This window comes from Crotalus tigris, unplaced genomic scaffold, assembly GCF_016545835.1.
Source record: "Crotalus tigris isolate CLP2741 ecotype Arizona unplaced genomic scaffold, ASM1654583v1 scf7180000024321.1087588, whole genome shotgun sequence".
NCBI lineage: Eukaryota > Metazoa > Chordata > Lepidosauria > Squamata > Viperidae > Crotalus > Crotalus tigris.
In genome coordinates, this window is record NW_024100493.1 from 329486 (window position 1) to 351966 (window position 22481).

Consider the following 22481-nt stretch of genomic DNA (forward strand, 5'->3'; position numbering starts at 1 on the left):
AACTCATTCACCGTTTCAAGGCCAAAACTGCCTCTGAGCTAAAGACTATCGTGGCTGTCCTCTAACGTTACAGCTGGAAAAAAAAATAATACCTAAAAGGGAACAAGGACAACTCTATAATAATAATAATAATAATAATAATAATAATAAAGTGGGAAGGGACCTGGGAGGTCATCTAGTCCAACCCCCTGCTCAGGCAGGGACTCTTAAAAGTCAAGAGCAAATCTCTAATTTTTCTCTAAAGTACCTGCTTTTTTCTTTTCTTTTGCATAGTTACGTGTGCCAATCATTTATGATATTCCTATTCACACGCGGGTACAACAGTTACCAGGATGCTTCTCCTGCAAGCCATCTCTTATCTAGCAGACCCACGTCTCCAACACTTTCCCTTCACTTGGAAGTGTGTTGGACACATTGCCTAGATCAGTGGTTCTCCACCTGTGGATCGGGACCCCATTTGGGGTCGAACGACCATTTCACGCGGGTCGCCAAACAACGCATTCCGCCATTTCTTTCCCCCTTTTCCTTAGCTGTGCTACTCCCTTTTATTCTATTGGCTTTTGAAAGCCAATAGAATAGACTCTCTTGAATAGAGTCTAATTCTACTGGCTTTCAAAAGCCAATAGGAATTGTCCAGGCTGTCTCTGCCCTGCTGAGCCTCCCAAAAGTCCCAGTCTGCAAACGGTGCTGCACCAGTTGAGTAGTCCTTGACTTACGATCGGTTGAGTAGTCCTTGACTTACAACCGGTTGGGGGTCGCAGCATTAAAAAGGTTGAGAACCACTGGTATAGGGTTTCCTGCTTGAACAGGGGGTTGGACTAGATGACCTCCAAGGTCCCTTCCAATATCATCATCATCATCATCATCATCATCATTTTGGAGAGATAAATGGAGGGAGCAGACCTTTAAAAAGTATTTTGTAGCTCAGGGCTGAACTGGTCACCAACCAAAAACGGTGGTTTGTGAATGTCCATTTCACATCCAAACCTGGGCCAATATCAGGTTGGATGATCCGAGTAGCCCTTACACTAAACATCCATTTAGTGACCGTTCAAAGTTACAACGGCACTGAAAAAAAAAGGTTTTTCACATTTAGAAGCATTCTAGCATCCCCCAGAGTCAGCTGATCAAAATCCGGGCACTTGGCAACTGGCATGTACTTATGACTGTTGCAGCGTTACAGGGTCACATGCTCAACATCTGAAACCTTCCCAGCCAGCTTCTGACAAGCAAAGCCAACGGGGGAAGCTGAATTCGCTTAATGACCTCATGGTTCGCTTAACAACGATCCCCCCAAAAAAGATCACAAACCGGGCTAAGATAGGCCAGGGTGGGTGAGCGTTCGAAAAGGAGACCACTAAGAAACAGCAGAGCTACATGATGGGCGTAAAAGTTAAAACAAAAAAACAGGGGGACGGAAGGGTGAAAAAAACCATTTCCATGTTACTGAAATTCCAACATATTTATTTCTAATATTTATTAGTCCTGCCCATAAGTCAAACCTGCCCGTAAATCGGCAATCTCTTTAAGATTTCAACTCCCAGAATCCTCCAGCCCTTTAACTTGCTTTCAATTAATCATGTAATTTCTATTCTTCTAAACTGCACCGTCTTCGTAACTTACGAAGTACGATAATGCCGCCTTTCACTTCTCCAATCTATTCCTGACTTCACCCATATCAAAACTGACTTACAAGGAAGCAATAAGGTAGACTTACAAGGAAGTACAACAGATAGAAAATGGAGTGTTGGCGAGGTTTTTTTTTTTTACACACAGAAATTCTTTTTTTCCCTTTACCGTGTTCCTTCTTTGCTGCGTGTCAGTGTACTTTACGGCTTGTTCAAACAATACTTGTGGTGTTTTTTTTTTTAAATTTCTCATGTTCTTTGCCCTTACTGGTGTTCACACATTCTTCTTCTCCACTGGTCTACTTAGTAATAATAATAGTAGTAAAGTTGGAAGGGACCTTGGAGGTCATCTAGTCCAACCCCCTGCTCAGGCAGGAAACCCTACACCATTTCAGACCAATGGCTGTCCAGTCTCTTCTTAAAAACTTCCAGTGTTGGAGCATTCACCGCTTCTGGAGGCAGGTTGTTCCACTGGTTAATTGTTCTTACAGTCAGGAAATTTCTCCTTAGTTCTAGGTTGCTTCTCTCCTTGATTAATTTCCATCTGTTGCTTTGGAGAATAGCTTGACTCCCTCTTCTTTGTGGCCACCCCTCAAATACTGGTGCTCTGGAGCTGGCATCTTTACCTACAGTTTCATCCAATAATATCCTCATGAAATCACAGGTAACCAAATTCTAACGAGCAGGGGTGCCAAGACTGGATTTGATCTCCTTGAAGATTTGATCTCCTTGAAATGATATAGGGGTTTCCTGCCTGAGCAGAGGGTTGGATAATAATAATAATAATAATAACAATAATGACAAAAAAGCCTGGATAGTGGACGTGGCAGTGCCTGGAGACAGCAGAATAGACGAGAAAGAACTGGAGAAGATAATAAAATACAAAGACCTACAAATAGAAATAGAAAGACTGTGGCAAAAGCAAGCAAGGGTAGTACCAATAGTCATAGGCTCCTTGGGTGCAATCCCAAAACAACTGGAGCACTATTGAACACCATTGGCATTGACAAATTCGCCATTAGTCAATTGCAAAAGGCGGCCTTACTAGGAACTGCTTCCATCCTGCGACGATATCTGTAATACCATCAAACATCCACATCTGCCTATTCCAAATCCTTGGTAAGGACTCGCTAGGTAGACAAAATGCCAAATCCAGTCTGAACATCTGGCTGACTGTGCGATGATCCATAATAATAATAATAATAAAGTTGGAAGGGACCTTGGAGGTCATCAAGTCCAACCCCCTTTTCGAGCAGGAAACCCTATACCATTTCAAACAAAATGGCTCTCCAGTCTCTTCTTAAAAACTTCCAGGCTTGGAGCATTCACTGCTTCTGGAGGCAGGTTGTTCCACTGATTAATTCTTCTAACTGTCAGGAAGTTTCTCCTTAGTTCCAGGTTGCTTCTCTCCTGGATTAGTTTCCATCCATTGCTTCTTGTCCTGCCTTCAGGTGCTTTGGAAAATAGCTTGACTTCCTCTTCTTTGGGGCAGCCCCTGAGATACTGGAAGGCTGCTATCATGTCCCCCCCTCATCCTTCTCTTCATTAAACTAGACATACCCAATTCCAGCAACCGTTCCTCATATGCTTTAGCCTCCAGTCCCCTAATCATCTTTGTTGCTCTTCTCTGCACTCTTTCTAGAGTCTCAACATCTTTTTTACATGGTGGTGACCAAAACTGGATGCAGTATTCCAAATGTGGCCTTACCAAGGCGTTGTAAAGTGGTATTAACACTTCACGTGGTCTTGATTCTATCCCTCTGTTAATGCAGCCCATACAGTTCCCTTCCAACTTTATTATTATTATTAAGATAGAGAAAGAAAAGAGACAGGTGCACAACTACATTATTTCGGCTACTGTAAACCTGATGAAGATGAATGAAGAGCCCTTGACGAAAGACCAAGCTAATTGTGAAAAATCTGAGAATTTTACGCGCAGTGAAATTCTGAAAACAAGTCAAACGGGGAATCCAGATTCACTTAACAACCGTGTTGCTAACTGAACCAGTGACTTATGACCATTTTTCACACATATGACCACGGCAGCATCCCCAAGGTCACGTGATCAGAATTCAGACGCTTGGCCACTGCTTCGTACTTATGACGGTCGCAGTGTCCTGGGGTGACATCATCTCCTTTGGCGACCTTCTGACGAGCCAAGTCAAACGGGGGAATCCAGATTCACTTAACAACCGTGTTGCTAACTGAACCAGTGACTTTATGGCCATTTTTCACACTTAACGACGTTCAGACGCTTGGCAACTGACTCATATTTATGACCCCGGGTTCACAACCTTCTGACAAACAAAGAGAATGGGGAAGCCAGATTCACTTAATGACGGTGTTATTAACTTAACAGTGCCAACGATTCCGTTTTCAACGGTGGCCAGAAAAGTCGTAAAATGAAGCAAAACTCACTTAGCAAATGTTTCACTTAGCAGCCTAAATTGTGGGCTCTATTGTGGTCGTATGTCAAGGATTACCTTTATATGGTCAGCCGGGGAGATAGAGGAAAAAAAATAGTGTGGTTCTCAATTGTTCCCTCTGGCTTTAAATAAACAGGGGAAATGAGTGGGTGGCACCCTCATTTAATTTAGTAATTAGGTGACTGTAAACTTTGTTGCCTTAAGTGGAGTTAAGCTTCAGATCCTGATGACAGTCAAAGTCCTCATCAAGTTTTTCAACCTTCAGGTCTTCTACTATGGCCTTCTTGCAGCACCTCCCTTGACACAGGAATACAAGTTCTACCAGTGAGGAAGGCAGAACTTCCAACGAGAAGGTGTAAGCTAAGGCACGTGCGAGCGTAGTCGTGTTGGTGGACATACTTATACACTAAATCATTCAAATAAAGCTGGTTTCCGCTAAAAAAAAAAACACAAGCCAACAACATTCACACCCTCTGCATTAGTCTCCCAAAAGAAGGTTCTTCACTTCAGTTGCTCCCTACAAATAAATGTCGCTTCAGGACTTTTTTTTTTGTGTACTTGCTCAAGTGTAACTGACTGGAACTCAGTCAACATGTTTGCCTTAGACAAATAGCATGGCGGCGATCGTGACTTCACTCATAACATCGGGACTGAGCCCAAGATTTCTCCCGTCACTTGTGGATGTTCACAGCTTTCCTATTCCATTAGCCAACTCATCACGGCCAACTTGTCACAGCCAATTTGCCGTGGCCAACTTGTCATGGCCAACTTGTCACGGCTAACTCTTCATGGCCAATTCTTCATGGCCAACTCATCATGGCCAACTCTTCATGACCAACTCTTCATGGTCAACTCATCATGGCCAACTCTTCATGGCCAACTCTTCACGGCCAACTCTTCACGGCCAGCTCTTCATGGCCAACTCATTATGGCCAACTCATCATGGCCAAACTCATCATGGCCAACTCATCATGGCCAACTTGCTGTAGGACAACTCACTGTCGGACAAGAATTACACTAATATCAAAGAAGTGGCGGAATAGAAGCATAAAATAAAACAAATAAATAAAATAATTTTTTAAACTTATTTTAAATCATGATATTGAATTGTTCAATTGCCTCGCAGCAAGTTGTCCCATGGCGAGTTGTCCCATTCCGTCTTCCAGAATGGCTGTTCTCTTCAACCTCAAATGGACCTATTTCAGATGCGGTTATCTTACAAAAAGAAAAACCAGCAGCTCTACCACAAAATTCTGCCCTGAACAACAACAACAAAAAATGTATGACTATTGAAGATGGTTATGCACCCTCCAGTTGGTGTTATTTTTAGTAACCACCCAGATGGACCTTCTCCAAGATGATCTGTCATAGCCTGGACCTTCAGGTTTTGAACGGTGCTCTTTGTACCACTGTAGTTTCGTCCATCTTCTTTATGTCTGCAGAGATTCTCAGTCATCCAAGTCATGGTTGTCCCACAGGTGCTTTTTCAAGTCAGAATTGAAGAAGCTTCTTGAATGAGAAGCGAAACATCTTCAAGGAAATAACAAGGTCTCGTTGCCTTTTGAAAAAGCACCTTTGGGTCCGTCTTCTTTGCTGCTAGCTAGATGTCTTTGCATAATGTCCCCAAGACTACGGTCTACTCTTACGTTACAGTGCAATCAGAGCTTAACTGTTCTTCAATTACTATAGATAGCTTTGCAATTTTTTTTCAATTACTGGCTTAATCGCTGTAAAAGAATAAAACAAAACGCCTAAGCCTCTTTTTTAAAATAATAATAATAATAATCTTGACATTTGATCGTGTCAAGCACACTTGATCTGGAGCGGCTAAAATTCCAGCACCTTGAAAATGAAAGCTCTTAAGATGGAAAGGAAGTGCATCCAGTTTGGGTGGCGAGCATAATCTGAAACCCAAAGCAGAACGATCTTTTCCAGCTTTGAACCGGTTGTCCTTGACAACTGAATCCAAAATTGCTGTTGCTAAGTGAGATGTTTGTTAAGTGAGTTTTGCCCCATTTTACGACTTTCCTTGCCATGCTGGTTCAGCGAATCGCTGCAGTTGTTAGCAACCAGTTTGTTAAGCAAATCTGGCTTTTCCCCCGCTGACTTTGCTTGTCGGAAGGTCGCTAAACAGGATCACGTGACTCCGGGGTCACGGCGACCGTCGTAAATAGGAATCAGTTGCCGAGCGGCCAGATTTTGATTACGTGACCATGGGCATGTTGCAAGAGTTGTTATTGTGAAAAATGGCCATAAGTCACTTTTTTTTTTACTGCTGTTGTAACTCCGATCACTAAACAAATTCTTCCTAAGTCAAGGGCTAGTTGTATTTTATTCTGCTTTTCTGTTAAGGAATTCCGTGTGACTTTTGTCTGTCTCAAAGCATCCAATGAGCTTCAGAGTCCAAGGGGACACCCAAATTCTGCTTCAGCCTTTTCACCAGAAAATGGACTCCAGACAAAATGTATGGAGGGCTGCCTTTGCAGTTAACTAAAGTGAAGGTTGTTTTTTTTATTTTACATTTCCATGGTTAATAATGGGATTATTATTATTATTATTTTTAATGGTTTTCAGGCCCACGTAGGCTGATCTTTAGACGCCAACTTCAGCAGACTGATCAACTGGTAGTACAAACCAATCAACACACTCAAAAGGTCCCCAAACTCTGTTAGAAAAAAACAGCCCATACTTCCAAAGAAGTAATGCAACACAACAAACTTAGTTTACAACCTTAAACGCTTTACTGGGAAATAAGTCGTGGTAGTTACGATCGTATTTGCTACCAGATGGATTCACGTAGACAGTTGTGGCTGATCTTGAAATAGCTAAGCAATCAAACTTGGTTAGTACTTGGATGGGAGACAAGCCAGGCTGTAAACTAGGCAGAGGTCGGTGGGGAAAGGAGAGTGTCCTGAAAAACAATATCAAATAATATCTATTTTGGTGCCAAGCGGGCTACACAGACTTATCCATGTTCGTCAAGCGTCAACTCGAACAAAGCTCTACCTTGTAAAGTACTTCCAAGACTCCATTGTGTGATTTCTCCTAAACCCACTTTAATTCTTCTGATTATCACTTTTAAAGACCATATAATTGTGGTTTTCAGTTGTGCCTTTCCAAACCCCAAGCGAAAGGTTTACAAAAATGTTAAGTATGACTATTTCGTACGCTCCTCTCCTTTTTTTTGTATTGAAATTCTAAAAGCAGGCAGAAATGGAGCCGGTCTAAATCAATGTATTTCAATTACAGGTGGAAATGCCTTCAATCTGAAGCTTTGTTTTTTTATATATATATAATCGTTTGCTTTAAGGCCACTTCAAACACGCTAATCCTATTTCTGAAGACACAGCATTATGAAAAAAGTCTTTTTTTTTTTTTAACTTGTATTATTTCAGTGTAAGAGTCGTTCAATCTGGGGGCTACCGATTCTAAATCATCTGATTTACCATTTGAAACAGCAAAAAGAAAAGAAAAAGAGAGGAGAAAAAAATAATAAAAGGACAGCGCGCCATTCGATATATCGATTGTGCTTAGGAAACCAATCGCAGGGCACTTTCTCCAGACAATAGAAATTGTGAACTTTGGCCCGAAGCATTTCTATAATCTACTGGACCAGCAAGAGAGAGAAGAAAGAGAGAGAAAAAAAACAGAAGAAAAACCATGAATAGAAAAATAACTCTCTGCTTAATTACTGTCGTTTGTATAATGCATTTAGACAGCAGCAACACAATTGGTAACAGCATGGGCAAGCTACAAATGAGATTTTTTGCCTTCGCCACAGGTAATGGCTATCAAAACTTTAAATATATATATATATTACTCCTCGAAGCACGAAGCTGAAAGCACCAGCCTGAAGATGACGAATGGGACTTCGTCGAAACGTCGCCAAGACACTTCCAATTTTATGCGGGAGAAAACCCAAACAACCAAAGAACTATATATATATATATATATATATACAGCGAGAGACGTTATTCAATCTACCTAACCTATGTGTTACTGCATATGGTGTAGTCTCCAATTACGAGCAAAACATCCTTCCTCAATCCTCGAAAGACGAAAAGTTTTCTTACTACCGCTTGGACGTGCGATTCGGTTTCCAAGCGCCAGTTAAAACGTCCCCAGAAATTGCTGGTTGGAAGAAATGGCTGATTGCTGCACAAATGGATTATTTAGCGGAAACCTGGTACAGAATTCAGAGGGCAACTTCAAGCCCTAGCTAGACCCATGGATACCTGGTTACACCACCACCCCTTCCTTTAAAAAAAAAAAAAACAGATATTAAAAAAATCACAACCCTCCACTCTGGGTGAACTTGGGCCAATCAGGATTCCCTCCCTTTCTTTCTTAAAAGGGGTTTGTGACTGCTTTCATTTCCACGTCCCGGCCGGCCGTGGGAAAGGATACCCCTTCATCCCTCACTCTGGAAAAGAAGAAAAAAAAGCAAAATATCCAAACGTACCTGGCGAATACCTGGCTTTTTCGCCTGCTCACGTACTACGTTTGCTGTTTTCTCCTCCCACAGCCAGCTGGAATGCCTTTCCAAGCTATGGCTGGCTGGTTTTTGTAAATGTTTTACAAGACGCTCACCAGCCTCTCGTCCCACCCTTCTTGCAAACACAGTGGCACACACAGGATCTAAGGCAACAAAAGCCACCCCAACCTTGCCTGCAGGTAACACAAACACAGAGCAAGGACTTTGAGTCGAAGGTTGAAAGTGGAGCAAGCGGCAAGGTGAGGCAGCCCTAAAGGGGGGGGGCAGGGAGGAAGGAGAGTCAAAATTATTCCCAAGTCCTTGTCGGGCATAAAGTCGGATCACGGATCTCTTATTGTTCTATCGGTTCTGAAGTCAAGGCACATTGGGCTGAAAAGAAGAAGAAGAAAGAAAAAAAACCCGGCCAGGAACAATGACTAAAGAACAGGCCGGTAAACAGAATTCTGACTAATTTCTAAATATTGAGCACAAGACATCTCAATAGGGTTTGTTTTATTTTATTTTTTAAAATGAGCAATTTATAATCAACAATCGGAAGGCGAGAAGGCTGGAAGGAAAAAAAAAGAGAATGGGAACACGAAACTCTCACTGATAAGATGCACACGATACACCAATGTGTGTGAGCAGACTTACATACACACACACACACACACACACACACACACACACACACACACGTTTTCCCGTAAGGCAGTTTGTCTTCCTTCACTGCCAGTTTTTCACGTCTACCCCCAAGTTAAAACTCTACCACTTTTCAAACCGGACTTTCTGCATTCCATTCTGGTTAAAAATTACACAAAGAGAACAGAAACCAGCAACGCCACTATCCCAAAAAAAAAAAGGATCTGAAATGACAAGGTCCTTGTGGGCAGGCCCAAAAATCAACCTTCCCCAAACTGATCTTCCCCAAACGTGTTGGGTTTAACTCCCATAATCCCCAGCCGGGACTTGGATTAGGTAGCCCAGTCTCCCCGGAAGCTACTGAAGTAGGGCAGAAGGTCATCTGATCAAAGTCGGACGTCGTAGTTGAAACTCACAAACTACAGTGTCACAGTCTCAACGTGGGCCCCTCCCCGAGTGTTGGACTACGACATCCATACTCCTCCTCCTGCGGCTGACAGAGCGGATGGAAGTTGTAGTCTGACGCAAGGAGATGGGGACGTGGCTTGAGCTTGTTCCAAGTATCTCACTCCTTTCCTTCACGATCTGCACAGCTCCTTCCTGTCCCCCTCCCCTTGTGAGATTGTTGCCGTATCTAAGCCACAAAACTATTCCCAAGCAAAATATGGACTCCCCCTGCATTCCGAAGCTATTATCATCGTGACACAAATAGCCAAAAGGTAATTTTGTTATTAAGAAGGGCAAGGGTGGAGAGTCCTCTATCCTACTGAATATTTGAGTTTGGGATGTCATCCTTGACACCGTCCACAGACGGTCCAAGGCAATCTCCTACATAGAATATAGAATAGTAGGGTCGGAAGGGAATCTTGGAAGTCTTCTAGTCCAGGGCTTTTCAACCAGTGGTACGGGTACCACCTGTGGTACATTGGCACCTGGCAGGTGGTACGCGACCATCCTAGACAAGTGGTAGCAGGAGAGGGGAATGAGCTGAACCGATGGCAGCACCACACAAGCCTGAGCGAGAGATGGCTGGAGCTGCAGGGCTGTCAGGGCTCAGCGGAAGCGCCAGGATCAGCGCCAGGCTCCAGCTGGAGCTCAGCACTGATCCTGATGCTTCTGCTGAGCCCAGAAGAAGTGCCGATCAGCTGGACTGTTGCAGCATCTTCAGGGTCTTGTGATTTACATTCCGATGCTTGGCAACTGATTCATATTTATGACGGTCACAGTGTCCCAGGGTCATGTGAAGTGACCAAAATCTGCTGCAACCACCCAGCAGATGGGGGGGAATAAAAACCAAACACCCCCCACCCCACCCCCGCTGCCAATCCTCAACAGAAATGCTCACAACAGTGAAAACCTCAGACACGAGGACAAGCACCGCCGGGCGGGCAGGCAGGTGTCTTGCTCGGCTGTGGCTTGGGGGGCCCTTTTTTCAGTGCCATTGTAACTTCGAACAGTCACTAAGCAAACTGTTGTAAGTCGAGGACTACCTGTACTTGATCACTTTTTTCTTTCTTTTTTTTTTGATCAAGTTTTTGACACCTTGCTAGGTGACTGGTGGTCCTCGGATGTTGCCATATCCTAAAAGTGGTACAATGGGTGAAAAGGTTGAAAAGCCTTGTTCTAGTCCAACCTCTTTCCCATGGAAGGTGATCCTATACCGTTTCGGACAAATAGCTGTCCAGTCTCTCCTTGATGGAGCACCCACAACTTCTGGAAGCAACTCGTTCCACTGATTAGTTGTTCTCACTATCAGGAAATTCTGGGTTCTAGGTTGGGTCTTTCTTACATGTCTTCCTTCTTGTCCTGACCACGGGTGCTTTGGAAGACAAGTTGACTCTCCCTCTTGTCTCGGACTAGCTCCTCAAGACTGCTATCCTGTCACCCGTAGACCTTCTCTCCGTTGGACTAGAACAGTGGTTCTCAGCCTTTTTAACACCGTGACCCCCAACCGGTTGTAAGTCGAGGACTACTCAACCGGTTGTAAGTCGAGGACTACTCAACTGGCGCAGTACTGTTTGCAGAATGGGACTTTTGGCGGGCTCAGCAGGGCAGAGACAGCCTGGACAATTCCTATTGGCTTTTGAAAGCCAATAGAATTAGACTCAATTCAAGAGAGTCTATTCTGTTGGCTTTCAAAAGCCAATAGAATAAAAGGGAGGAGCACAGCTAAGGAAAAGGGGGGAAAAAATGGCAGACTGCGTTGTTTGGCAACCCCCGTGAAATGGCTGTTCGACCCCAAATGGGGTCCCGACTCACAGGTTGAGAACCACTGGACTAGATAGACATAATTTCTGCAACTGTTCAATGCATGTCTTACAGAGATTCTCCATCATCCAGGTTATAGTTATCCCAAAGGTGCTTTTTCACCAGTCACCCGGACGTCCTTGTTCTTTTTTGAAGACGTTTCACTTCTCATCCCAGAAGCTTCTTCAGCTCGACGTGTGTTTTATCCTCCAGTCCCCTAATCATCCTTGTTGCTCTTCTCTGAACTCTTTCTAGCATCTCAAAGTCTTTTTTTTTTTTTTTGTAATCATGGTGACCAGAATTTGAGGCAGTATTCCAAGTCTTACCACCACAGCATAAAGCGGTACTATCACTTCACATGATCTGGAAACCATCCCTCTGTTGATGCCACCTAGGACTGCAATTCGGCTGTTTAGTAAGGATAGGGGTAGAAAGAATAGAATAGAGCTGGAAGGGACCTTAGAGGTCTTCTAGTCCAGCCCCCTGCTCAAGCAGGAGAACCTATACCATCTCAGACAAGTGACTGTCCAGTCTCTTCTTGAAAATCTCCAGTGATGGAGTTCCCACCATTTCTGGAGGCAAAACTGTTCCATTGGTTGAGTCTCCTCACTGTTAAGAAGTTTCTCCTTAATTCCAGGTTGCTTCTCTCCTTGATCAGTTTCCATCCATTATTTCTCGTCCTGCCCTCTGCTGCTTTGGAGAATAGCTTGACTCCCTCTTCTTTGTGGCAGCCCCTCATATACTGGAAGACTGCTATCATGTCTCCCCTATTTCTTCTTTTCTTTAGACTGGCCAAATCCAAGACCCATAGCCGTTCTTTGTATGTTTTACTCTCCAGGCCTTGGATCATCTTAGCTGCTCTTCTCTGAACTTTTCCCAAACTCTCAACATCTTTTTTTGTGATACGGTGACCAAAATTGGCTGCAGCATTCCAGGTGTGGCCTTACTAGGGTTTGATAAAGCGGTACTAATACCTTGCGTGATCTTGATTCTATGCCTCTGTTTATACAACCCAAGATTGTGTTGGCTTTTTTGGGCGGCTGCTGCACATTGCTGGCTCACGGTGTGACGTGGTGTGGCACCTGCTATCCCAAAGGTCGCTACAGGGATGTGAGCTGTGAGCACGGCAATGATCTTTTCGCGCTTGTAGCAAACTTTGGGCTAGCAGGCGCCCAAAAAACCGTTGTAAGCCATCTTAAAAAAATCCCAGATTAATACAGAAAGTGGGAGAAAGGAAAGAGCGTTCATGGACCCGGCCTTCAAACTACCAATGCGTCCTTCAACCAGGAACTGAAGCCAAACATGACACCGCAACGCTGGAGTGTGTACTGTGGCCTTTCCCTGCTTTTGGTTGCACTGCTGACATCAATGAAAAAGATAATCTCCACACTCACAGCGTACCTGGCTCTGCAGCGGGGAGACTTTTTTTTTTTTGCAGATTTACAAACACTTCCTTATGGGTGGTGGAGGGGACTAGCAGAGGTTGCAAATAGGAGGAGATTAAAAACTCTACAAGCAAGATACTCCCAAGCTACATGGGCGGAGAGGGAAGGAAAGGACCCAGGCACAGAAATGAAAATAGGGAACGATCATGCAAACAGTCCACTCCCGTGGGCTGTCCTAACAGCAAATTCATGCAAATTCTGAAGGAATATTTGTTTTTGTTTTTTTAAATCATTTAAATCAACTAAGGGCGGACTACGGCTGGGAAGATGGGGAGGCTTTGCATTTGCATAGACAGCTCTCATTCTAATGCGGTTCTGCATTTTTCCTACAGATAGCCCTCGAATTTTTTTTTTTTTAATAACATTTTATTCAGTTGTGAAGTCAGATACCAACTACAAAGCAAATAGCAAGACATAGTGGGGAGGAAAAAGGGAGAAGAAAGTGAGGGACGGGGGGGGGGAATGGGGAAGAAAAAAAAGAGAGACTGACTTCCGACTTCCCATCGCAGTAGAATAGAGTAGAGGTCCCCAACCTTTTGTGCACCAGGGACCGGTTGCGTGGAGAGAAGTTTTTCCACGGACTGGAGGGTATGTGGTTTTGTGTGCTGCCTGCATCCGAGGGATGGAGCTTTGTTTGTTTATGCCAGTGGTTCTCAACCTGTGGGTCGGGACCCCATTTGGGGTCGAACGACCATTTCATGGGGGTTGCCAAACAACGCAGTCCGCCATTTTTCCCCCTTTTCCTTAGCTGTGCTACTCGCTTTTATTCCACTGGCTTTTGAAAGCCAATAGAATAGACTCTCTTGAATAGAGTCTAATTCTATTGGCTTTCAAAAGCCAATAGGAATGGTCCAGGCTGTCTCTGCCCTGCTGAGCCTGCCAAAAGTCCCATTCTGCAAACGGTGCTGCACCAGTTGATTAGTCCTCGACTTACGACCGGTTGAGTAGTCCTCGACTTATGACCAGTTGGCGGTCGCGGCATTAAAAAGGTTGAGAACCACTGCTCTAGGGAAAGGAATGCTTGGGGATGCTTCTGGTGGTCTCCTATGTGGTCCTCACCCAGTCCTAATCTTTTTTTTTTTTTTTTACGATCAATCAAAATCAGAAGTGTTTTGTTGAGGGAATTCAAAAGATGCCTGTATGTACCTGTTGAACAATTCATGGCATCCATTAATTAATTAATTAATTAATTAATTAATTAATTCTATTCATTCATTCATGGAGGAGGAGGAGGAGGAGGAGGAGGAGGAGGAGGAGGACTGTCGTGTCCTTGGTGCTCTCTGAGCTTGCTTGTTTTCTTGCAGACATTTCATTACCAAACTAGGTAACACCATCAGTGCTAGAGAAGAGAGGGGATTGCTCTCCGTTTATATACAGTGGCTTGTCCTGTCCGTGCAGTGAGAGTGTTCTCGGTGGTCCCTTGATTAGACAAGCAAAAAGACCACAACATCTCCTGATCAGCAATCAACGCCCAGGTAAGCAGAGATGAACAATCAAGGTTAACACTAAACCAACAATCAAGAAGTAAACAATACCCCAGCCAAGGAACCACCGATTCAGACAAACAAGCTAAAAGTCAGCAGCAGCCCCACCGCCATTCTCACCAACCCTGACAGGGCGAGCCACTGGCATATAAAAAGACAGCAAACCCCACTCCCTTCTCCTAGCATTGATGATGTAACCTAGTTGGGTAATGAAACGTCTGCAAGGAAACAGCCAGGCTCAGAAAGCACCGAGGACCCTAACTCTCTTGTTTCCTTTTGTAATTTTTAATTGTATGCTGTCCACCGTTGCTGGGAGTCAGGTGGTCTAAAAACTGTAGGCAGAAATGAACAAACGCAACGCTGAACGAAGTTTTCACAACGAAGGGTGGAGCCCTAGTTTGGTAATAAACATTTTCGCGATAGACAGAAGGTACCAGATTCAAAATCCTTGGACTTTCTTGATAAGATGGCCAGCATGGCTAAAGGAACATATCGCTGCACACCCTTGAGATCCTGATAAGAAGCAACCTATTTAGATAACGATTAATATTGATTGTTTTATTGTATTATTTTACACTTCCCAGAGTCACTTTCCCCGAGATGGGTGTCCTTATAAATTTAATAAGTATATAGTGAGGTGGCTCTGTTATTATGAACATCCCTCATTTCTTTTCTTTCCTTGTTTAGCTCTGCCTTTATAGCCTTTAATGTTTTTTTGTTTACATAATTACTTACAATGGTTTTTAGGTGATAATTGTTTTAGAGTTATTATTTTTTTTTAATTGAATGGCGTGCGGCCAGAATCACTCTGTGTTAAAAAAAAAAAAGGAAACCACATAAATTCAATTAATACATAAAATAAACTCCCTGTATTTCTATGATTGTCCTAATAAATCGTATGAAATGGCCAAGCTTCTAAAAAAGAGAGATTCAGCCCCAAATATTCCATAGATCTTTAAGGAGAAGGGTATTGTGTTTCTCTCATGGAATAAAGCACTCTGCAGTAAGAAAAATGGGCCAGTGAAGTAGCAAGATAGAACTCACACCTCACATTATTCTTTTCTTGCTGACAAAAATGTTAAAGGAAGTCACTCCTGCCCCCCCTTTGAAAAAGAGTCATGAGGTACCCATTTGTCCCCCAAAGTAGTCATGTCCAAATTCATGGCAGTGGTCCTTCAACTGCACCTCTTCGAACCCATGGTGAAGACCTCTGCACCTTCAAGTGTAGGTAGACCTTCGCAGCAGTGGTCCTTCAACTGCATCTCTTCAAAGCCATGGTGGGGACCTCTACACCTCCAAGTCTAGTTAGATCTTCATGGCAATGGTCCTTCAACTGCACTTCTTCAAAGCCATGGTGAGGAGCTTTGCATCTTCAAGTGTAGGTAGACCTTCATAGCAGTGGTCCTTCAACCCATGGTGAGGAACTTTGCACCTTCAAGTTTAATCAGTTCTTCATGGCAGTGGTCCTTCAACTGCACCGCTTCAAAGCCATGGTGAGGAACTTTGTACCTTCAAGTGTAGGTAGACCTTCATGGCAGTGGCCCTTCAACTGCACCTCTTCAAAGCCATGGTGAGGACCTCTGCACCTCCAAGTCTAGTTAGATCTTCATGGTAGTGGTCCTTCGACGCATGGGAGGGACTTTGCACCTTCAAGTGTAGGTAGACTTTCATAGCAGTGGCTCTTCAACTGCACCTCTTCAAAGCCATGGTGAGGACCTCTGCACCTCCAAGCCTAGTTAGATCTTCATGGCAGTGGTCCTTCGACCCGTGGGAGGGACTTTGCACCTTCAAGTGTAGGTGGACCTTCATAGCAATGGCCCTTCAACTGCACCTCTTCAAAGCCACAGAGGGGATCTCTGCACCTCCCAGTGTAGGAAGATGTTTGCTTGCTATTGAAAACAGGACTGACAACTTTGCAAATCCTGCCGAGGTCAAGTCAGGTCAACTCCATCTGTGGACTTTCTGTCTCTACCCTGAGGCCACGAGAGTCCGTTTTTTTAATCTCCACTGAAGCTTGTCCAACCCTGGACTTCTCCAAACTCACTTTCATCTTCTGCTTCATGCTGTTACTTTGATGACCAAGGGTTTCTAAAGATAACAGAGGCTTCCCTGATTTCAACCCAAGATATCTCCTGTCTAATGACCAGCCTCAGATCTGGTTGGGTCAGCCAAATCCCTGAGCAGAAAAACATCACCAACTTTCAAGTTTCTTTGGTCACTAAAAGTGGTGGCTTTTTTTTTTTTTTTTTTTGCCCTCAGTTCTGTTGTCATTGTGGTTTTAATTCTGTATAGCAGAGGTCCTCAACCTTTTGGGCACCAGGGACCACTTCTGTGGAGAGAGGTTTTTCCACGGATCGGAAGGTGCGTGGTTTTCTGTACTGCCTGCATCCCGCAGATGGAGCTTTGCTTGTTTGTGCGGACCGGTTGCTGGCATGCCGTGACCTGGTACTGGTGCACGGACCAGGAGTTGGGGACCCCTGCTATATAGGGTTTAGCCACACCGGACAAATTTCTGAGAATTTGGCCCTCAAAACTGCTAGGGATCCCAGATTGGCGAAGGTTACCTTAGTTAATTGCACGTTCTCTTCCAGAAACCACTGTTTATACAACCTCTTTGAGATAAAGGATCTGTTTTTAATGTAGACATTCAAGAGCTCTCTCTCTCAACGCTGATTTTTCATCTCTGGGGCAGGTAGAAAATTACGTACCCTGAAACTCAGGAATTTGCAGAAGAGTGTTTCACCACTTCTCTCCAGAGCCACCAAACCTGTTTCTACCTATGCTTTAGTATTGCGCCATCAGGCCACGTTAAGGTCATGTGAAGAGCAAAAGCCAAGAGCGTTAAGTCAACTATTTAAAAAGGATCAAGGCTAGAAAAGTAGAGAAGCTTTCTTTCTTTCTTTCTCTCTTTCTTTCTTTCTTTCTTTCTTTCTTTCTTTCTTTCTTTCTTTCTTTCTTTCTTTCTTTCTCTCCCTTCCTTCCTTCCTTCCTTCCTTCCTTCCTTCCTTCCTTCCTTCCTTCCTTCCTTCCTTCCTTCCTCTCTCTCTCTCTCTCTCTCTCTCTCTCTTTCTTTCTTTCTTTCTGGAAAGTTCAAACTTTGCCAAACATTTCTGTTGTAAAAAAAGATGTGGAGATTCTGGAAAGAGGGCAGAGAAGAGCAACAAAGATGATCAGGCGACTGGAGGCTAAAACATACAAGGAATGGTGGCTGGAATTGGGGGTGTCCAGTTTAACGAAGAGAAGGATAAGGGGGGACAGGATAGCAGCGTTCCACTATCTCAGGGGCTGCCCCAAAGAAGAGGGAGTCAAACTGTTCTCCAAAGTGCCTGAAGGCAGGACGAGAAGCAACGGATGGAAACTAACCAAGGAGAGAAGCAACCTGAAACTAAGGAGAAATTTCCTGATGGAACAATTAATCTATCAGCTAAAATCCATAAATACGACCATAATTTCTGTCTCTAAGTGCGACATTTGTTAAGTGAATTTTGCCCCATTTTATAACCTTTCTTACCACAGTTATTAAGTGAGTCACTATATTTATTTAGTTAGTAACACAGTTGTTAACCGAATTGGGCTCCCCCATTGACTTTGCTTGTCTGAAGGTTGCAAAAGGGAATCACGTGACCCGGGGACACTGCAACTGTCATAAGTACTTGTCAGTTGCCGAGCGTCTGAATTTTGATCATGTGACCATGGAATGCTGCAAGGGTCATAAGTGCAAAAAAAGATCATAAGTCCATTTCTTCAATGCCGTTGCAACTTCGAACAGTCACTATTGTAAATCAAGGATTGCCTGTAAGTGGACTCACTTAACTCCTATGTTTGAAACATAGATTATCATAAAATAGTTGTCAAAACATCTAAATAGTTCATGTGATGATAGATGATAATAGATGGATAGATTAGATAATAATAATAATAATAATAATAATAATAATAATAATAATAATAGATAGATAGATAGATAGATAGATAGATAGATAGATAGATAGATAGGAAGGATAGGATAGTGATGATAGACAGACAGATAAACTGTCAGTGATGTCCTAACAGGCACCCTCCAAAATGTTCTTCAACCACCAAAACCAGAATCCGTCTACAACAAAACCTCTGAAGAAAGAACAACATCAAAAAAAAAAAATCTTCCTTATCTAAAACATCTGAATTAATCCCAATGCCTAGAAAAACGCATGAGTGTTATGGACTGTTCCAGAACTCTCCTTCCTGAGGAGACGGTGAAGGAGCCCCCCCAACCAAGGACTGAAGAAAGAGACAGAAAGAGACTGTCCAGCGTCTCCTAACGGCCAGTCCCCTGCCTTTAAAAAACAAAATATCTGCTTGTCTTATCAGGAAAAATCTGGTTTCCGCCTTTAGTGCTTTCTACAATTCCAGTCCATCAGCTTTGGGGCCTGACCGTCTTCGCAGGACACGTCACCAGATGGAATGGTGGCCACCAAGAAGCTCCACAGCTTCTCCTTCCAATTTTAAAATGAGTATTTTTTAAGACAAGTGACCTGCCGTTCTTTTTTTCTAGGAAAACGAAGGTCGTAAAACAGGGCGACATTCCCTTAACAGCTCCCTCGCTTGGTAACATAAATTTTGGGCACCCTTGTGGAAGACCACTGGCGCTGGATCTAATTTATTTAGAATGATTTTAGTAGAGAGACAAAAAATAATTTGACCCACACAATCAAACTTTGCTGCTGAATAATACTGTAGGAGCAGGTTGGTTAGCAAAGTAGTTGCTAACGATGCTCTAATTTAGAGGTCCCCAACCTTTTGGGCACCAGGGACCGGTTCCGTGGAGGGAGGTTTTTCCGTGGACCGAAGGGAACATGGTTTTGTGTGCTGCCTGCATCCCGCAGATGGGGCTTTGCTTGTTTGTGCGGACTGGTTGCTGGCATGCCTTGGCCTGCTACCGGGGGGTTGGGGACCCCTGCTCTAATTTCTCTAGCCAACTTCCTTCCTTTGGAGAGGAACGGGATGATTGAGAGGCATTTCAACACTCAGCAAATTGTAAAGCTGTGAGTGATATTTTGCAGGACAGATTGCGATCAACCACGTACTCGGGCAATCGTATATTTTCATGACAGCTTCTATTCAGATTCTTCTATTTATCTATTTTTCTTTTTCCATCACCTATTTCTTTTCCACTAGAAAGAACTGGATCAGAAGACTCTCCACTCAGCTAAGCTGGCTGTCCTGTTGGGGCATCCTGTGCATATATCTCAAAGATGCCCGTTTTTAAATACTGTCTCTGGATGTATCTCTTTCCACTGAAGCAGCCCACGGATTTGCCTCTGTCAAGCACCAGGAACTTCTTAAATCCTGGAAGACATTGAAAGCAACAACAAGGTATCACTCTGCCAAGACGGTTCTGTCAGGGCTCTTGCAGGTCAACTGAACATGCATGTCCATGCATTAAAGGATGCTGTGTCTTCTGGATGTGTGTACAGAGAAGGTCCTCAAGCATGGAGCTACCGGTACATGGAGCCTCCAAGTGGAGTTTTCTTCAGGAATCTCCAAAGTATTTGCCCAATCAGCTACACGGAGGCTTCAAGAAGACTTGGGCTAGGAGTCTCCTAAGTGTTTGTCGAATCCAAATTTCCATCCTCTCTCAGTTTTTCCAGCAGTCTCCTTCAACTTGGCCTTCTCTAGAAAAGTTGTTTGGAGGTCTTGGGAAATGTAGTCCAACCTATCTGGAATCTGGATGCATAAAGCAAATTTCTGAAGCTGGTTCATCCCAGCATGACCTCCCCATAGACGTCAATCCTTCAGACACAAACTTGACTGGAGGTGAGGAGGTCATTCTGGTTCCAAAAAAAGGTATTTTGCTAGGGACTGTGTGGGTCTCTGGTTTTGCTCAGGTGAAATCCAGTTTTTTCCATCACACCTCCTTACAACAAAGAGAGAACTTGGAAAACAGGCCAGATCTGTTGTACAAAGAATAAAAGGCCTTAAGACTGGGGGGTGGGGGTGGGGAGAATGAAAGAAAAAAAGAAGAAGCCAAATCATCTATTTCCTCATTGCTCAAAATAATAGCCTGAGACATTGGAGAATTCTTAGTCATCAATTATAAGTGGAACTCTGCAGAAGCTTTTTTTTTTTTCCTCTCTAAAGAGATGTGGAAATTAGTATAAATAATCGCACGCCTCCGTTTCACTTTGAATCAAAGTGTTTCTCTTTCACCGAGGCACCCATTTAAACCAGGATGCATACAAACCAAGATGTCCTACAGCTAGATTCTTTGGGTAGGCTATGTCCCCATAAGAAGGGGATGGCCCAGCTTTCATCTCAAGAACATGAGAACACCGCAAGATTTTCCTGCACGCCTAAGCTTGGAATTAAACCAGGCAGATCCCTGCGTAAAATTAAGCTACACAGTCATATTCAAAAATTACGGTTCAAAAGTCTAAAGTGTTTCTCAACCTTGACCATTTTGAGGCATGTGGACTTCAATTCCCAGAATTCCACAGCCAGCAACGCTGGCTGTGGAATTCTGGAAATTGAAGTCCAAATGCCTTAAAATGGTCAAGGTTGAGAAACACTGGTTCTAAGGCATCCCATAGCAGTTCAGCCTTACAAAACTGATATTATTATTTTTTGGGGGGGGGGTGTCTTTTCTTACCCACTTCAGGAACACAGCCAGTTCTGTCTTTTGGACTCTAGAACGTTGCAAACGCCAGCCTGTGCATGGTGACCGTTTAAAAACTCAGATAGTCTCTTCTAAACATCTCAAAAATAAAAATAAAAATAAAGCCCAAACTGAAATCAAACTACAAGGCAATTCCAAGCGAGTGTGAAAAGAGTTCTGAGTTGTGTCTGGCTACACTTCCTTCTCTCTGCAGTCCGCCCCCACCCATGCTCTGGATAACTGCTTTAAAAATCTCCAGTTTTACAATGGCAACCCGCAACCTATTTTGAAATCAAATGGATCTGTAAAATATTTCGAGCTTAAGAGCGAAGGAGCAAGAGCTGAAGAGGGATGTTGCAATGCACGTTGACAGGCCACGAAATATCCAGATCTCCAACTAACTAAACAGTAGCTCAAAGTTGAACACTATATGAGGGGTGAGGGTGGGGAAACGGGGGGGGGGTCCGTTCAAGCAGAATATCCACTCAATCCACAAGGGAATTTTAATTAAGCACATTTCACATATTGGCAGGGGGTTTTTCTGCGTGTATATAAAGTCGTGGATAGGAGTTGTGCGTAGGCAGAAGTTTAAAGCACACAAACTGAAGCCTGAGGGATCCTTGGTGTTCTCTGAACTTAGTTATTTTCTTGCAGGCATTCCATGACCCAACTAGCTGATTGGTGCTTCTTCAGGGCTCAGCAGAAGCACCAGGATCAGTGCCGAGCTCCAGCTGGAGCCTGGCGCTGATCCTGGCGCTTCCGCTGAGCCTTGACAGCCCCGAAGAAGCGCCGATTAGCTGGAAAGCAGCACTGATCCTGGCACTTCTGCTGAGCCCTGATAGCCCTGCAGCTCCAGCCGTCTTTTGCACGGGGGTCGCCAAACAATGCAGTCCGCCATTTTTCCCCCCTTTTCCTTAGCTGTGCTACTCCCTTTTATTCTATTGGCTTTTGAAAGCCAATAGAATAGACCTCTTGAATAGAGTCTAATTCTATTGGCTTTCAAAAACCAATAGGAATTGTCCAGGCTGTCTCTGCCCTGTTGAGCCCGCCAAAAGTCCCATTCTGCAAATGGTGCTGCACCAGTTGAGTAGTCCTCGACTTACGACCAGTTGAGTAGTCCTTGATTTACGACCGGTTGGGGGTCGTGGCATTAAAAAGGTTGAGAACCACTGGCTTAAAGCATCTCATGTTTTTTATCTTCAGAAACCTGGCGGTGCCATAGGCAAGTCAATGTTTCCAATAAGCTAACATCCTTTTCTGTTTAAACCAGAAAGCCCAACATACACAGCATGATTGCTCCGATATTCAGCACAACCCCCCCTTTTTTTTTTATTATTCACCTTTTAAACCAAGGAGAAAAAAGTATCCCCCTGTCCTTGTGTTTGCCTTCAGAAATTCTTGGGTGTATTACCGCATAACAGCTCTGTGTGACACGGATAAAGAGATTAGAATATTTTTTTAAAAAATTTATTTAACTCCTTCAGCTCGAAACGGACAAAAA

At 43.7% G+C, this 22481-nt stretch overlaps 1 protein-coding gene and 1 long non-coding RNA gene across 11 annotated transcripts in view; one reads left to right on the forward strand and one right to left on the reverse strand.

Annotated features, from left to right (window-relative positions):
• Positions 1-22481, reverse strand: part of RBM47 (RNA binding motif protein 47) — a 69921-nt gene that overhangs the window by 35782 nt on the left and 11658 nt on the right. For 3 of the 10 annotated variants that reach the window (XM_039325264.1, XM_039325266.1, XM_039325265.1), the window contains exon 1: positions 8517-8654. The exons of 5 other annotated variants lie outside the window; for them this stretch is intronic. The gene's annotated coding sequence lies outside the window, so the exon portion shown is untranslated. Of the gene's footprint in view, positions 1-8516; positions 8655-22481 lie in introns of those variants that run through there. 2 more of the 10 variants (XM_039325263.1, XM_039325255.1) reach the window with 2 other exon arrangements.
• LOC120299924 lies at positions 9292-15398 on the forward strand. The gene is made up of 2 exons (XR_005554502.1): positions 9292-9889; positions 14167-15398. It is a non-coding gene; the product is annotated as an uncharacterized LOC120299924 (long non-coding RNA).